General features: G+C 43.1%; 1 protein-coding gene across 5 annotated transcripts in view; it reads left to right on the forward strand.

Moving 5' to 3' along the window:
- Window positions 1-10,620: 10,620 nt before the first annotated feature.
- TEC (tec protein tyrosine kinase) overlaps window positions 10,621-13,110 on the forward strand; it is a 47,003-nt gene continuing 44,513 nt past the window's right edge. Inside the window, exon 1 of one of the 5 annotated variants that reach the window (XM_069014167.1) lies at window positions 10,621-10,718. The gene's annotated coding sequence lies outside the window, so the exon portion shown is untranslated. Of the gene's footprint in view, window positions 10,719-10,833; window positions 10,954-11,082; window positions 11,181-11,334; window positions 11,359-12,024; window positions 12,096-13,110 lie in introns of those variants that run through there. The other 4 variants (XM_069014169.1, XM_069014168.1, XM_069014171.1 and 1 more) reach the window with 4 other exon arrangements.

A 13,110-nucleotide genomic window follows, 5' to 3' on the forward strand; every position in this document is an offset into this window, starting at 1 on the left:
AATATTTAATGAAATACACTTGTGACCGAAAGAAAATATCTGGACTGAACTGCTGTAAAACAAGTCTCAATTAACAGAAGTCTAAAGCAACAAAGATAAGGTACTTAAAAGACTGGGAGGAATTTCTTCAGAAACTACAGGTTCATCAGCTGCTGAATAAAAATGAAGAGAAAACCCTGGCTGGAAGTATTCATGCAACTGTTTAAGCTGAGACCTTACGGAGAGTACTCAGAACATGTCTGTCACAGTGAAGAAAGATTAATACACAGTCAGAGAAGTTTAGGAGAGAAACCTTAAAATGGCCAAGGAAATAGTGATACCTTCAGTGTAGGTCAGAGGTGTCTTGTTTGGCTCAACCAGATGAAACCAGATGTGGTTTCTGAGAGCAACAAGAGTAAACACTGGGGAGGAAGAACTGTGCAAGTCAAAGAACAGTGCTCCACAAACATGTTTCCCAGCTTCCTCCACATTCAAGTTGCAATTCTACACAGTCTGAACATTCCCAGTGCAAACAATACATTAACAAGCAATACACTGATGGTTTGCTGTAACCAAAAACTGATCTTATACTCCCTATTTATTCCTATTATCAGTGGGAATGAAAAGCTTGCAGCATCGGGTTCCCTCAGGTCCCTTTGTAATTCAGGTAAGCTGCAAAATTTACAAGATTCAGTGTTGGGTTTTGTTCTTGCATGTAATAATTATGAGTGTCAGTACACATACTACATTGCAAGTGTTCACTGACGTATTTCTCTGTATACATATATATGTTTTTGACTTCAATCAAAATTTTAAGCTGAGGTATTAGAATATGACAAGTAAAATAGCAATAGAACTATTCTACCTTGTTGCTAGGTAGAATATAAAAATTTTAATACTTTAAAACAATTATATTTCCTCCCAAAATTAAAAAGGAGAAATAATATCTGAACACGTAGTTACCATCATGGAAAATCTATTCATTGAGGGCTTGACAATAATAAGCACAGCAGAATATGTACATTTTATTAGAAGTTACCTTCTGTATGAATCCTTCTCTGTAAAAATCCCTGGCCCCTTGCAGTATCGTACTTTGTATACATGCAGTTTAACTGATTTTATCATTTTCAGCTTGAAACAATCTTTGGAGTGAGCTGTGACCTTCTAAAAGCCTTTGTTGCTTGGTGGAAAGGCTGAGTCACTTGTTGTAAAGGATTTATGGAGGATGCAAAATCAAAAGAATATATGGGACACATTCAGCCAAGGTGGCTGAAGTCAGGGGTGTTCTAGAGCTAAATATGAGTCACATTTAGGCTTCCTCCAGGAGAAGGGAACTGTTTTGGGCTGAGGCATATTGCCCCCATCACAACCAAGCCTGCACATTAGGGCATGGTAGGACTCTGGTGTCTGGCTCAATAAGAAACATTTTGCACTTCCTTTATTAACAGGTCTGAACCTGTTCCACTGCTGCACAATTCTTGAAGTACAGAAAGCCCTACATAAAAGCTAAGCTATATTCAGACCTCAGAAGATGTGCCAAAATGACAAAAGTCAACCCTTAGTGGAAAGTTCAGAGTAGAGGGAAAATTAAAAGGCCTCTTATTTTTAACCGAGAATGTAGCAGTTTGTCTCAATTTCCCAGCTCAAACAATGTGGCAGGCTGGCAAGAGTGGGATATTTTCTATGGGCTCAGTTCCTGGTATTGTTTGCAAGCCAAATGTGAGGGTAGATAGTAATGCGTCAGCCCACTCGTAGTCATGGCACAGGCATCTCCTATGAGTGACAGGCCTGGGTACTAGAACAAACAAACACATGAGGCAAGGGACTTAAAAACTTCTTCCTTTCTCGTAAGCATTTTGGCAAGAAAATTTTGAGAAAAGCGTTAAGGTTTGTCCAATGTCCAAGTAATGTAATTATTATTATTTAAAAAAAAAAAAAAAGCTTTCAATGCTCTTGACAATTGATTTTTTCCCTAAGAATTAAGTGATAGCTAAATAGTTCTCTGAAAATATTGGAATCAGAATCTGAAGTTCTCTTGGGGATTGGGTGTGATAGCCTTCTAATCAATGTGGTTCCGCTGCATCTTATAATTACATCAGTGTAACATGGTTATATACACAGTGATACAAACCTCTCAGAAACAGAGAAAAAATATTCTTTTCTCCTGAGAGAGAAAAGGTGCTTGCGTTTTTGCTTGTTTTCTAACCTTACTCAGTCTACATAACACTTTCCATACAAGCTAAAATTACACATTGACAGCTACTTTTCCATAGTATATTCTAGTTAAACAAACCACATCTTCACACAAAATTTCCTTTCAGCATTTTCCCTATAAATTTGGTATAACTCCACTAAAATTAGATATGAAATTCCAGTTTTGCTGAGATCAGATTCTATTCACTGAGCACCCATGTTAATTGGTTAAATTTTGCTTTGCCACCTGTATCTAAAGGCTAAACTTGCTTTTGAACATTAAGAGTTGGCTCTTCAAGCAGGCTTACTGTTTCCTTAGCAGCAGCACGTGCTAAACCACATATGATGTGTCTGAGACTGCCCTGCAGTGTCACCTAGCCAGAGTTTTTCCCATGGCTCCTGGTAGCTGCATGCTTCAGACAGTCCACATACTAATCCCCATCCTTGTCTTTTTAGATAGTTGTTCTTTGTACCAGTACTGGCAAAGAATTTCAGTGTGCTCCTTAGCTGACCCTGGATATCAGGTAAAATGTGCAAATGAATGAAGACTCTTTATGTTCTTTTCCACGTTATATATTCACATTACTTTCCTGTCATGTTAATACATTAGCACATTAAGCCACCACTCAAATCAGGCTGCACTGTGCTGAAGACAGAGACCTGTTTTTAATAACTAACTCCCTTGGTTGTGTCAAGTTGCACTGCAGGATTACACCATAGCACAGAGAAAGAGGAAAGGAAGGTTTGACAGATGTGTGTGGTTATATGATTTTACCAAACATTCCAGCAGGCCCACCACTTATTAAAGAAGTTTCATAAGCTCTTTTGCAAGTTTATGGGTCTTCTAGCTTTAGAGAGGTGTATACATGGATTTTTGAAGGCTATCTTAGCCTGATACGTACTTCTTTTACCTTTTGTTCATTAAATCAATAACTCTATTAGTGTTCCTTGCAAAGTCTTCTGAGTTTTACTCCTGGTATTTCAATAACCTGACTGTTTGATAAACTATTTCCACAGTTTCTCTTTCCTGTACGGAGTTAGCATTCATTTCTGACTCCTGCCTAGACTGTGGATATGAAAATCCCAAAATGTCAGGTTACATAGCTGCATGCCGAAGGAAAACCTGGCATCAACTGACAACAGCTCACACTGAAAGGATAAAAAGTCATCATGGTGGAAATCACCCCACATCCACAAGAGGATTAATCCAGCTAGATCAGTCAAGGTTATCACCATGGTAGGTCATGGTCTGCCCCTTCCCAGCTGCCCAGCAGTAGCAGCTACATCCTCCCACTTGGAAACACTAACTTCCTAGTCTAGAAAGTTAAGTTCCTAGAGGTGACTTTTCAGAGGAGATGGTGATCAAGAAAAGGACAAGTGATACATATGGGTAAGTGCTGCTCCATAAATCTAGATTATCACCACAGCTTGTGCACAGATCTTCCATGTTGTGCTGGGCAATGTTTATAATGAAAAATGCTACAGTATTCTAAAGCACTGGGTAAAAACCCAGATTCCCTGTATTCCAATGAGCTTTCAAAACTCCTTGGTATTTTGATTGTACCTTCCAGTTGTGACTATGATATCTTGTAAATCACAGAATCACAGAACATTTAGGTTGGAAAAGACCTCTGAGATCATCAAGTCCAATCTTTGACCAATCACCACCTTGTCAATTAGACTATGGCACCAAGTGCCACATACAGTCGTTTCTTGAACACCTCCAGGGATGGTGACTCCACCTCCTACCTGGACAGCCCATTCCAATGACTAACCACCCTTTCAGTGACAAAATTCCTCCTAATGTCCAGCCTGAACCTCCTCTGGCATAACTTGAGGCTATGTCCTCTTGTCCTGCCACTTGTTGCCTAGGATAAAAACCCAATCCCTACCTGTCTACAGCTTCCTTCCAAGTAGTTGTAAAGAGCAATAAGGTCCACCCTGAGCCTCCTTTTCTAAACACCCCCAGTTCCCTCAGACACTCCTCATAGGACTTGTGTTCCCAACCCTTCACCAGCTTTATTACCCTTCTCTGGACTCGTTGCAGCACCTCAATGTCCTTCTTGCAGTGAAGGGCCCGAACTGAACACACGATTTGAGGTGCAGCCTCACCAGTGCCAATTACAGGGGGACAATCACTGCCCTGGTCCTGCTGGCCACACTATTGCTGATACAGGCCAGGATGCCATTGGCCTTCTTGGCCACCTGGGCACAGTTGGCTCATGTTCAGCTGCTGTTGACCAGCACCCCTACGTCCCTTTCCACAGGGCATCTTTCCAGCCACTCTTCCCCTGCCTGTAGCCCTGCAGGGGGTTGTTGTGACCCAAGTGTTGATCCCAGCACTTGGCCTTGTTGAACCTCACACTACTGGTCTTGGCCCATTGTTCCAGCCTGTCCAGATCCCTCTGCAAAACCTTTCTGCCCTTCAGCAGATCAAGTGCCACCTAGCCTGGCGTCGTCCACGAATTTACTGAAGGTGCACTTGATCCCCTCATCCAGATCACTCATATAGATATGGAACAGGACTGGGCCCAGTACTGAGCCCTGGGGAACACCAGGGATGAGCCACTAGCTGGATGTGACACCATTCACTCTCTGGGTCCAGCCGTCCACGCAGTTTTTGACTCAGCGAAGAGTGCACCCATCCAAGCTGTCAGCTGCCTGCTTTTCCTGGAGGATGCCATGGGACACAGTACCAAAGGCTTTGGTGAAGTCCAGGCAGAAACATCCACAGCCTTTCTCATCCACCAGGTGGGTCACCTGCTCATAAAAGGAGATCAGGTTGGCCGGGCAGGACCTGCCCTTCCTATACCTGTGCTGGCTGGACATGATCCCCTGGTTGCCCTGTACTGCATTCAACATGATCTGTTCCATAACCTCATCAGGCAAGTACCTTTCCCTAGGGTAGCATTTGTCTGTAGCAGACACATTTTACCAGACATAGCACAGTTGATAGTACCCTGCACCACTGTCCCAACCTGTTGCCATGTTGATATGATGCTTTTTTCTTCTTGACACAATGTATGTCTCCTCAAAACCGTGGTACAGCCAGGATACATCCTCACATTTACTGCAACAAAGCACAACCCGGTGGCTGGCATTGAGCTGGCAAGAGTGGGCTTGAAAGTAGGAAGGAGGTAAAAGCTGCTAAAAATTATGCCATCAGAGGCTATCTAAGAATGGCTTAAGGAGACAGGATTTCTCTTTTTTTGTTTGTATTTTTTGCTATTCTATTTGACTATCCTGTCCATGTTTGACTATGAAAATGGCTATGAGATGAAAATGACCATGATATGAAAATAAAAATTACTATGAAATATGACTATTTCACTATGACTATGAAAATGAACTATGAAATATTTAAATAGTGAATGGTAAGTGTCCATTGAACTGGCCTACTAGTTCACATTTCTATTTTTTGTTCTCCTACAGACACATGTTAATGATACAGGAATGCTCTTTTTTTCTCTTAAATTTTCAGATCTCTTAAAATTTGTCCCAGAATATGGGCAATGTTTACATTGTCTTTTTTCTCTGAATTATCTGTCGTGGACTGTACCAAAGAGAAACCCTAATCTGCAAGGATTCAGAAGGATTCTAGAAGAAAGAAGCAATAGTGACAGGGGAGCCTTCCATGGCTTTGGAGAGACCTATACTTAACCTGATCTGGCCATTGCAATGAAAGGATCCATGTCTGATGATAGCCCAATTACCCTGTTCTTACCCCATTAATAGGGGGTGGTAAGACTTAAGAGTTTTCTCCTCTTCAGTCTCTCTTTTTTCAGCCTTCCATTGGAGCATACTGTTCCCAGAGGTCACTAAAGAAAAGCCTGTCTTTTAGGGCTTCCTCCAGCCAGCAAACTTTCTAAGAATTTGCTTGCTAGCATCTTGCAATTACAATAGGTTGTATTACAATCGGTACTGATTACAATAGGTACTTCTGTATTTTAAATATGTAGTCTGCTCTCAGAGCAAAGAGCCCACAGGGGTCTCATGCAGTCAAATCCAGTATGTAGCCCACCACTACAGCTATCTATCCCACTGATGTGCTGGAGAACCCATTCTTTGTGTCAGTGGAAGGGTAGCCAGACCTGAGGCTGAAAGCAACTTTTCTTCTTACGATAACCTAATTATAATGAGTTCAGAAAAGAAGGTTTTATTTTATTTTTTTCCAAATAAATGTCCCTTTCTTTAAAATAAGAGGACATGGAACATCTTTGTATTCTAGCCCTGTGGACAGAAAGCTATTTGTTGTTATAGCGGTAGAGGAAATATGGTGCCTGCAAAGAGGAAGCAGCGGGATAGAAATTGTTTAACTGTTTGAATTACTTAAGGAGTAGAGTAGGTAAAAGTAGATAAAAGTAACATTCAGTAGCAGACAGTTTTCTTGTCCTCAGAGCTAGGAAGAGGATTTTCCAAATATGTGGCTGTTATGCAGGTGTCTGGCATGTTTGGTGATAGTGGGCCCAGGTCACTTCATGACCACTGGGTCCTCAGAGCATGATGGGATTAAATGATTAAACAAAAGATGTCCCCTCAAACAGTAGGCCACATGACATACATCCTTGCAGATCATTTTATTGATCATGGAGATGGGACTTGCCAATAAAAAATTACAGTGGCTCTTGTGTTTCTAGTTTTCATTTCTGAACCAAGCTGGGAATCATATATTCCAAAGCACAGCTATATTGGAGATATACTCAGATACTCACTGAAACACAGCATTTATGAGTTTTGTAGTTGGCACTGGCAAATACATCTGTCCCTGTATAAGACATGTCTATTCCCTGAAAGACACGTGGTGCCGCCTAAATGTCACAGCTGCATAGGGGCCTTGGTGGGAGATCCAGCTGCTTCCATCGTGCTCCCTACTTTTCATAAATTTCAATCTATTGCATCAGTAAAGGCTTTGGAGGACAGAGAAAGTGGAAGACTGAGAAACAGATCATGGGCTGTGCAAGACAGAGAAAGGATGCTAGGATGACCTCGTTGAGTTACTGTGATGGCTTGTGGACAGGCAGTAAGTATTGGAGCAATAACTCACAGGTCTGTTCTAAAATTACATTTATTTTTTTATATTTGTGAAAGGTGGTATCCATCCAGCCCAGCATCTTGCCTTCTATAGTGAACATGAATGGATGACCAGGGATAAACAAGAACAGAGCAAGCCTTTTTAACACCTTCATGCACATATTCCTCACGGCTCTGTCTCAAAAGGTGTCTGTGTTGAAATCCATCTGATCTGCTTCATCTATAACATCATTTGAAAATCAAAAGATTCCCCACATCTTCTAGCTGCTGCATGGTGAGCCATGTCAGGTTTTTTTACTTCAATTTAGCTCTTACTGGCTTCATGGAGAGCCTGTAGGTCTTGAATCAGAAGAGACAGGGAACAGCAGATTCCAATTCACCCATTCCATTCCATTCCATTCCATTCCATTCCATTCCATTCCAGATTTCATGGACCTTTATCATGCCCCTTTTACACCATCTCTCTTATAAGCTGGAGATGATCCATTCCAGTCATTTGTAATGATAGATGCCACAGAAAGTCCCATTAATATATCAAATGCTTCCTCAGAGTAAGCTTCAAAACTATATGGAGAAAAAGAAAGCATAAGGGTTGGGCTTCTTTGAAATATCTGTAGGAAAAGACTGAAGAACTGATCATTTAATAAACTTTACCCTTGCAGAATGAGGAACCAGACGAGTGGAAAAGGAGGCAGAGGAAACACTGTGATTGTGTAATGAAATATTCTATCAGGATGTACCCACTTAATGTCCTTGATCAAAATCTCCCCAAGAAATGTTCAAAATGTCCACCAGCAATCCATAGCCCACTTTGCAAATTGGTCTGCCAGAGGGCCCATGGCCTCTTTGCCACCTGGTTTCTCGTCTCCTAACCAAGCTATATTCAAATAGTGCCTCTGTGGCCATGTTTTGCTGGGTTCTCCATCCACCTTCAAGACAACAATATTGACTGCAAGAAAGAGTGCTTTATGGTAGGTCTCTGTTACACTCGACTGTTTAGTTACTTTCAGTGGTACAATGGAATTACCACTCCCAAAATCTCTCAAAACTGGGCCAAAGCTCTAGAGAAAGGAAAACCAACATATTTGCTAATAGGGAAACCAGATAATGAAGAATGACAGCAATTTTTCTCTCATTCACAGGGTTCCCTCTTAGGAGTGAGAAAAACTCTTGTCTATTATCTCTGCCCACAGTGAATGAGGGAATAGAAATAAACAAAGAAAATGCTTGGCGGTTAAATTGACAGAATCCTTTTGAGAAATGAAGGTATAAAGAGGATTAGACAGGCATGAAAAGGAAAAAGAGGAAGAGCCTCTCTCTGATCAAGGGACTGGTATAGATGCAAAAATATTGCAGAGTGGCTTTTGAACCCAGAAGCTCACACAAAAGAACAACACTGGCTTCAAAAAGAGAACTGATATGAACCATGAGATGAAGCATCAATAGGTGAAAAACTGCTGGAAAAGATGCTTTATTAAAGTTGCCATCCAGCTTGTGTATTTCTCTTTCTCTCTTTGGTACTTTACACTACATGTGGTCCTGAAATTTCATAAGCCTCAGTCTCTCCCAAAATGGAGACTTCCTCCTTGAAAGTTTGCCACAAGTAGTCTTCACCACTACTCCTTCCTTCGTAGTAGAGCAAAATCCTCAGAAGCAGAGTCATCCTGTAGTTGCTTTGATCCCACCATCCTGATGATGTCCTTTGTCTGCCATTGTGGTAGAAGAACATGGGAAGGGAAGACAGAGCATTTTTAGAACTGAGAACTACAAATTCCATAAAGTTTGCAAGCAAATCTGTGATCCACATGTCCACCACAAATGCTCTGTTAGCTGACCCATCAACATCAAAGTACTTAACCCCTGATCAGTAGTTGTAAGAACAACTTCAGCATGGCAATGGCCACATGCTTTGAACCACAGAGATGTGCTGTGCTGTCCCTTTGCTTCTGCTGCAGCTCTGGAATGAAGCCTCAGGAGTAATGCAGCTGCTGCTGGTTAAGTCACAGGGTAGCATAACACATAGTCAAGTTCTCTGCTAGACAACACTTCTTTCTAGAGCTCAGAAAGTGCACCGTATGGGGCAAAGCTATTTCAAGTTCCTCCTTTAAGCAACTGTTCATTTTTATTGGCCTTTCCCTGTGCCACAGCAGCAGCAGAGGAGGTGAAGAAAGCTGTAGCTGCCATTGCTTGAAAAATGAAGCAATAGTTGCCTGTTTTGCAAAAGTGACCGCATCAGTGGCAGTGAGTAAGGATGTCTGCATGGATGCCTGAGTGTGTGACCACAAATGTGTGGATATGGAGGGAGGGGAGAGTGGTGAGATGGGCTGGTGGTACTGGTCATCATAAAGTGGCTGCATGAGACTGCCCATGTGTTTATAACAGAGAGGCCCCACACACTAGGCATTGTGCCCTGTGACTCCCAGGCCTCACCAGTAGTGTGACATGGAAGACATGGCCACAGTGCCAAAATAAGTTGGAGGAAATCCCTCAAGTGAAAACAAAGACTTTGTAAGTCATTTCCTCTGAGCTGAACTGAAAGACATCTGTGTTGATACAGCTATTACACACTAATCACAACAAAACAAATCTCTTGCAAACAGCATAGACCCTACTTGCTTTCCTCTAGACTGACTGAAATGTGAGAGATGTGTTTCCACTGAACTTAACAAGATCTTTTTCTTTCAATGTGGTTTTGCAGTGACAGTTTCTATAGGTCAGATTGGGCTAAGAGAAGGAAAGAAGGTAAAGAAAAGAGCCTGCACACCATCTCAGTACAGACCCTGAACTCTGAAGTTCAACGCAGGCACCTGAGGGGCGCAAAAAGCCACCAGTTATTCTGGCTGTAGGTTTGGGGTGGCTGGATGTGACTTACGCACGGTTAATTATGAAGGAAGGCTCCGTAAACGCGGGGATCACTGGGACATGAGCAGATCCACGATGGACATTAAAGAGGAGCAGTCTCGGAGTGCACAGCCCATTCAGGATGGGGGACTGCTGTGCCCACCGCCACCCTACGGCCCAGCCCGGAGCCCTGCGAGTATTCACTCTCACCCTGGTTTGGTAGGAGAAATGATGTACCCAAAGCACAGCTTTCACAAAATTTAAAGCTAGGTGGGACCAAGAACCTGGATTTTGGGGGAGAGTTTGTAACCTGCTCCGAAGTTACGTAATTTTCCTTTTTCTTGTACTTCACGGACAGGCTTCCAGGCAGCTCCCGGCAGGTCTGGTGGGTGCGGGACCCCTCAGTTCAGCTTCTCGCCGTGCCGCACCCGCCCCGAGCGCGGAGGGCGCCTGGACGGCGCGTCAGCCCCGCGCAGCGGCCGCCCCCGCCGCTTCCTCCGCGGGGAGCCGCGCTTGGCGGGAGGAGGAGGAGGAGGAGAAGGAGGAGGTGGAGGAGGTGCCTTCGCGGGCCGGAGCGAGGCAGTGCGGTGCCTCTCTCCCTCCCTCCGTCCTTCCGCCTCTCTCCACGCCGCCGGCGCCAGGACTCCTTCCGCGACGGCGGCCGGGACTCCCAGGTAAGGCAGAGCCGGGGCTGCCGAGCAGCGGGGCTGTCCCGCTGGGAGCGGCGCGGTTCCGTGCGGGCGCGGCCGGCCGGGGCTGCCCCAGCGCAGGCAGCCGGGCCCGCGCCCCGCCGCGGGCACTGTCCGGGGGTGCCGCGCACGGGGACCCCCTGCAGTTCGCGAGTCCGAACGCGGCGGCGCCGCCAGAGCGGAGGGGCTGCTGCCTCGGCGGACAGGTGTCACGGCAGCTGTAAGCGGGAGCAGTGACAAAAGCTGTCTTTTAAACCTTTGCTTAAAATTGCTCTCATCTGTGTAATATAAGGGGTTGTGGCCCAGGCTGCCAAATCCATTGGAAAGCCAACGTTGCTGAGTATTTTCTTGTTTATGTGACTTTCGTCTCTGAGTCTTACAGCCGTGTAACCACTGTGCTTTGCTAAGACTGTTTCACCTCGTCTCAAGGCAAAAACTGCCGTCTGTGTGAGTTCAGTCATGCTAATAATTCCTCCTGCTTTCTGTCCCACATCGAGTTACCCTTTCTTGGCAGTGAATGCTCTTACACACGAGCCTCGTGCAGAGATAGAGCACACCTGCTGCTTGTGCAGTAGGTGACGAGACTTGCGTGGTGCTTTTCCACAGGCTTCCTTTCTGCACCCCTGTAAGTTGGAACGGGTAAATATTTGAGCTGTAAACGGAGCTTTTAGTACAGGCATGGCCATGAGCTCCCTGCTTGAAATGGCAGATGCTAATCTGAAATACTTAGGGTTGTTTTATGAGTCAAATACATGAGACTGTGGTTTCTATAGATGGAAAAACTGATTGTAGTAGAAATGCAAGGAAAAGGCGTCTTGCGAGTACTTGCTTCTGGAGCATTTGTTTTCATTTTAGTGTACGTGTTTCTGATATGTTATCTGACTGTCTCACCTTTGATAGAAGGTGAAGTCTTCTTCAATTTCTCAAAACTCTTCAGAGACTGGAAGATGGGTTATTACTTACTGCTGTTATATAAATGTTTAGAGTATTTTGGGACATAAGAAAGCACATGCTTTGCTTTCTTTCAGACACACCAGCTGTGCTGCTCAGATCATGTCACCTGTGCAGAGGAAGCCCTTTAGGTGTCCTGGTCTTGTTTGCTGGGTACTGCTCTTGTAGGTTGCGAGGTAGCTCTCAGACAGGGAGTTACTCAAAGCCATTTGATGGTTGTGGTTTGTATGGGGACTACAGCAGGAAAGAGCCCATTTGCTATCAGACTCTCCTCTAATATTCTTTATGTTTCTCTGGGGTTTATTTTATGTTTCATTTATTGTGAAATACATTTATCATGAAATGATCACATCTATCTCTGCATTTAGTTCTTAATGAAAGGGTGCCTTTCAAGTTCCTCTAAATTTCTAAGTGAGTATTATGATTGTTTTGAACCAAATGGTTGATTTCTATGTGAGTTTGTCTGCTGAAACCACTGAAAGCAGAGCAGTGTGATTGTGTTTGGCACCTTTTTTGTTTTGATAAGGTGCGCAAATCAAAACCATACTGGCAGTTACACCTCTGTCTTGAGGCAACTCTAGTTATCAACTGCTAGACCTACTTTTATTAGCCATTCAAAATTTATAGAAGTACCACCTTTGTTTTTTAAATGTTAATATAGAATTTTTAAAGTCTTTGAAATCTTCTAAAACCATTGACTGTGAGGCAGCTTGAACTATGTCCTAAGTTAAATCACATTTTAATTTTTAGTTGTAGGCATTGTGGATTTGGCATTGTAGTGTATCCACTAGGCTGACTGCCTAGAGTGGATAAAAAGAGAGAAAAATAATAGAGCTGATAAAACAATATTAGCTCCATATTTTTTCATCTTGCCTTGAAACAACATTGTATTCAGAAATGCCATGATATGTGATATCCTGTAATAAGGTTAAAATAACTGGGAAGTGGTTAATTTCATAGAATTACTTGGAAGCATCAAGAAAAGTCTTCCCCTCCACCAAATATAGGTGCAACCTCTTGTAGATTTAATTCCCTCTGTGTTGTGTTAACTTATAAACTGGATACACAAGATCAGGTGCAGGACAGTGTAAGTTTCATACAAATATTTATACCTCAAATATGCAAAACATTTTCTGTTTCTTGGACAATAGAAGTCTGTGCTGCCTGCTGTCAATGCAAAGGTCATGGAAAACAGGCTTTAGCCTTTGTCTAAAGGCATTGATGTCTAAGATGTTTTTCTACTTTTGCTTGGTTTGACTTTTTTTCAGTAACCTATTACCTTTTCACTGCTGAACTTGGAACTGTTCTTTGAAAAAGGTGGGTTTGTGCATGCCAAAGAATCAGTTGTAGCAGTCTACAATGACTCTCCTGCAGAAATAGTATAAGGAAATAGCACTATAAAAACTGAAAAATATGGAAAACAGTC

This window comes from Aphelocoma coerulescens, chromosome 4 (genome assembly GCF_041296385.1).
Source record: "Aphelocoma coerulescens isolate FSJ_1873_10779 chromosome 4, UR_Acoe_1.0, whole genome shotgun sequence".
NCBI lineage: Eukaryota > Metazoa > Chordata > Aves > Passeriformes > Corvidae > Aphelocoma > Aphelocoma coerulescens.